This window comes from Benincasa hispida, unplaced genomic scaffold (assembly GCF_027475165.1).
Source record: "Benincasa hispida cultivar pf3 unplaced genomic scaffold, pf3_genome.v1.1 HicScf384, whole genome shotgun sequence".
Classification (NCBI taxonomy): Eukaryota; Viridiplantae; Streptophyta; class Magnoliopsida; order Cucurbitales; family Cucurbitaceae; genus Benincasa; species Benincasa hispida.
In genome coordinates this window covers 22,999-28,000 of record NW_028326475.1, presented here as the reverse complement: position 1 = coordinate 28,000, position 5,002 = coordinate 22,999, and the positions used below count along the sequence as shown (strand labels likewise).

The window sequence follows — 5,002 nt, the reverse complement described above, 5'->3', positions numbered from 1 at the left end:
TGTACGGCTCCCAAATAACCTGAAACACAAAATATTATATTAGAGAATATTAAAGACAAATACAATAAAAATGTGTATAAAATAATCAATTAGGTTCAGTGTAATGTACCTGTTTGGTTGAAGCATATCAAACATGTATCTATACTGACTGATTACATGTGTGGTTGTCCTAGTCACACAAAATTTATCTCTCCACCTAAATTTTTAAATTGATAGTTTAGAATTTAAATTAACTAGATCAGTGATATAAAAATTAAATTGAATTAAAACAACATACCGAGAACCGTAGGCTCGTCCAACTAACTGAGCGTCATTAACATGTTGTAGTTGTGGAGCCATTGTTGGAAATCGCTCCCAAGCCCATAGTTGCAAAAGTATGAGAGGCCCAACTATCTCTCGAACCTCAGGTCTTGTTACTTTGCATAGTTGTCTATACAACCATGCCAAGCATGCTCCACCCCACGAATACCGCCCCGCATCATGGAGGTTAGCTAACAGTGGCAGGAACATCAAGTGAACAAAATGACTTGATTTATCTAAAAACAGACTTCCACCCATCATTTGTAGTATATATGCTCGCGCATATCTTATGACGGTTTCCTCGTCTGCATCATCTGTGAGCTCACGAAATTGTGTTCCTAACCATATTAAACTTAACCTCGATTCTTTAATCTTGTCGGTAGGTGGGGTCGCACTGAGATACAATTGACAAACTTCTAACCAGTCATCGTACATCACTCCGGTGACCGGCTCATCGTCAACAGGTAACCCCAACAACACTTCTATGTCTTATAGAGTGATAGTGCACTCTCCAACAGACATATGGAATGTATGCATCTCGGGCCTCCATCTCTCGACCAAGGTTGTGATCAGATGCTAGTCCAACCGAATAAATCTTAATCTGGCAACCCCATAGAATCCAGATGTGCGCAGTAGCGGTAGTATTCGAGGGTGGAATGGGATAGTGCGTTGGAGAACTGCCTCTCGACGCCTACAAGATATTTCTCTAGTAGTACGATCTCGCCATACAACAGATGATAGATGAATGGACTGGTCGTACAAAACATCGAGATCAACAGGTCCTGGGTTTAAAGCCATGATCTGAAAAAAAAAAAAAATTATTTCTCAATTAAAAAAATATTTGTTTCTCAATTAGAAGAATAATGTACAACTTAATTAAAAGAATAATGTACAACTTAATTAAAAGAATAATGTACGTCTCGCTCATGAGGATCTCGCTCATAATTGTCTTCACTTTATTTACTTTCCATAGAAATATATATATATATATATACATGACCAATGAAAAAAAAAGCTAATAATCATTAATGAAAAAATAACAACAATAACATAATTTTATTACAACTAATAACTATAATTGAGTAAGTTTAATGAAAGTGCATATATTAAAATTGATTATAATTGAATAAGTCTAAAAAAATATAGTCAACCTTGATTTTATTATCAAGTAAATTAAAAAAAAGGCGAAATAAGTAAATGGAATAGTAGAGAAAAGTGAAGGTAAATTCACTCAGGATATGCAGTGTGAGGTTAAAGAATAATGTAAAACTTTATTAAGTACAATAAAAAAATTGAATATACAATAAATTATTATAAAAAATTTGAATATACAATAAATTATAATAAAAAAATTGAATATACAATAAATTATAATAAAAAAATGAATATACAATAAAATGAATATATAATAAAAAAAATTATTTATTTTTCCATCCCTAACTATCTGGAGCCCATCTTAGTAACGAAGGATACTTCCTTCGAGTATGTCCTAACTGATTACAAAATCCATATCATTGTCGAGTGGTTGGTTCTGTCAAATTTATCTCGTTGTGATAACGTGAACTTTTTGGTCTACCAGGTTTTCTCAACAACGATGGATCAGGATGTAAAACGGGCATATTAGGATGCATGATCCAGTAATTTTCATGCGGTACAGGTTGAAATTGAGGAGAGTAACATTCAGTATACGTTGAAAATTTGTAGTAGTCCTCAATAAAATCTTCGTAGTTCATGTTAAAATGTGAGCAAACGGCCATAAAATGCGAGCATGAAATGCCGAATGCTTGCCACTTGTTACATGAACAGTACTGTTAGGACTTATTTAGCCTCAATATTTGAACGTTTCCTCATTTGGCATTGAGACTATGACATCCGGTCTTCACATGAAACACACTTCCATACCGATCGTATGATTGTACTTCATGTTTACTAGATCGTGCAACCCATTTATTTATTTTATCGTGTGTGTACCTGGATTTTTACTCCACTTAGTATTATAAAATATGTTTGAAATAAATTATTAATAAAAAATATATAAAAATAATAATATTACCGAGTGTATTTATCTTGACGCTCCAATGCATCCCTTATTTATTCTTTTCTTTTCTCGAAATAGTTCACGCATTTGAAGAATGTTATCTGAGCAAGAGCATTTATAGGCAACATTCGAGCTCCTTTGAGGACTCCATTTATGCACTCTGATAGATTTGTCGTCATCCACTCTGAATCCTCCATCATGTGCTTGAGTCCATTGCTCTAAACTAATGTTGTAAAAAAAACTCAGACAGTTCCGATTTATTCCTTTGATATCTTTAATTGCTTTGTTGAACTTTCGAATTTGAAACTGACACCCGACACGATAAAAATAATTTTTCAATGAATTAAATTTATACTTTTTATTGAAGTTGCTGACGATATGTTATAAGTAGAAACGATGGTGACATTTCGGTTCCGTTCAACTATTTGCTGGGTTGTTCACTGTTGCGATTATACCAGCATGTCGATCTGAAATTAAACACACCTCTTCGTGTGTTACAATTTCTCTTAGATGTTTCAGGAACCATCCCCATGTGTCTGCAGACTCTTCATCAGCAACGACAAATGCAAGTGGAAGAAGATGGCTGTTCGAGTCAACTGATGTAGCAATCAACAATTTTCCTCTATATTTGCCGTACAATTGTGTACTATCTATCTGAATTATCGGCCAACATTTATTAAAAGCTTCTATACAAGGACCAAATTCCTAAAATACAGAAGTTAGGATAACATGGTCTTCAGTAAACGTTTCTTTAACTCTCCACTCTACACGTGTTCCGGGATTGGTCTGCTTAACCATATATAACCACCTGGGTAACAATTTGTAAGACTCATCCCAATCACCGAACACTTTAGCCAACGCTTTTCTTTTTCCCTCCCATACCCTATGGTAAGGAACATGATATCCAAACTTTGATTTGATGTCGGACTGCAGTTGTGCCACACTGATAGATGGTTTTTCTCTTACGGCATCACAGAATTCCAGTGCAATCATTGATGAATCCAATTGCACGTGACTTTGACTTAGTTTTGAATAAAAACATGTATGTTGCTCATCATACTTAGTGATCTCGAACAAGCCATGCGATTTTTTCTTTATTGCACGAAGTCTCCACTTGCAACCTTCCTCCCACTTCTTACATCGAATTGTCCAAATCATCGGTGTAGATTCAACAACCTCGTATGGTACGTGACACTTTATAGCAAAACATTTGACCGCGTGTTGTAGCATTTCCTTGTCTTGACAAATCATTCTTTTATACATTTGCATATTGTCAACGTCCACAGGAGCTACAATTGGGTCATGTTCCCGAATACTATCCAATATATTCATATCCAAACCATTGAATATATCTGAAAGCATCTCATGTTCACGACCATCGAAATCCAACTCTTCAAATTCGTCATCCGTTTCTGTTCTGAAGTCTCTGTACAGATTGTTAGCCGCTATATCTTCATTATCACATGGCGATGCAACTAACTCCGGATCAGGATCGATACATTGAGTTGGATCTTCAAACTAGTTAAATGATGTATCAGGATCCACCCCTATCATATTTACATTTACATACAAATGCACTACATTTGGCACTGGCATTGCCATTGAGAACATCAAGTTCATAGCTTGTGCATTCAAAATAGGGAATGACATATATCTTATTGATCCTGATGGTTCTAGATTGGGATGTCTATATATTATTTCTATCTGATTTGCTCCCATATCTACACTAAGTAACATCCCAACCATTTGAATGAATTGTTTAAATACAATTCCACTGTTCACATTTATGGTAAAACTCCCACTTGGTGGTTGGTCATACTCAACTCCATCAATACCATCAATCATATTACCATTTGTAAACAACAAAAATCCCAAGCATTTGCTTGCCATTTTCAAAAAAAAAAAAAAAAAAAAAGACAAACATCAATTTTTTGTATTATACTTTTTATAAGAAATATATTAAAAAATATTAAATTTTTTAGTTTATAAACATAAACTTTTTAAGTTTTATGAACATCAACTTTTTAAATATAACAATAAATTAAACTTTTTATAACTATTTTTAAACATAGCAATAAATTAAACTTTTTATAACTATTTTTAAAAATAACAACAAATTAAACTTTTCAAATAAAATTAAACTATATTTTCAAAGTTAATACTAGAAAATATCAAATTATCACAATAAATATAACAACTATAATTTTCATGAATAAACTAAAATTTTCAAACTATATTACATATTAAACTTTTGAAACTATACTAAACTTGTTAACTATCACAATTTTGTATTAAACTATAAATATCAACTTCTTAAACATTACAATAAACTAAACATTTTAACACTATAAATATCAAAGTTAATACTAAATAAATCAAATATCATAAGAATAAACTAAACTTTTCAAATATCATAAGTTCAACTCACAGATTCGACGGTAGTTCTCTTTTTTCCTTCAAAGTGACAACGTTCACTTTTTTTTCCTGTTATTTGTTATCTGACAACAACTACAAAAAATAAAAACAAATTAGAACCTATAAAAAACAATAATATAAGAAAAAAAATAAAATTTATAATTAATCTTAAAAAATAAAAATTTAGTAGAGTAACGAACCAATGTAGTTGTGTGAGAATGATTTTTATTAAATGAAATACAAGAAGAT

At 32.3% G+C, this 5,002-nt stretch overlaps 1 pseudogene; it reads right to left on the bottom strand.

Annotated features, from left to right (window-relative positions):
* Positions 1-2,861: 2,861 nt before the first annotated feature.
* On the bottom strand, positions 2,862-4,084 carry LOC150030264 (uncharacterized; annotated as a pseudogene).
* Between the last annotated feature and the right edge of the window lie 918 nt (positions 4,085-5,002).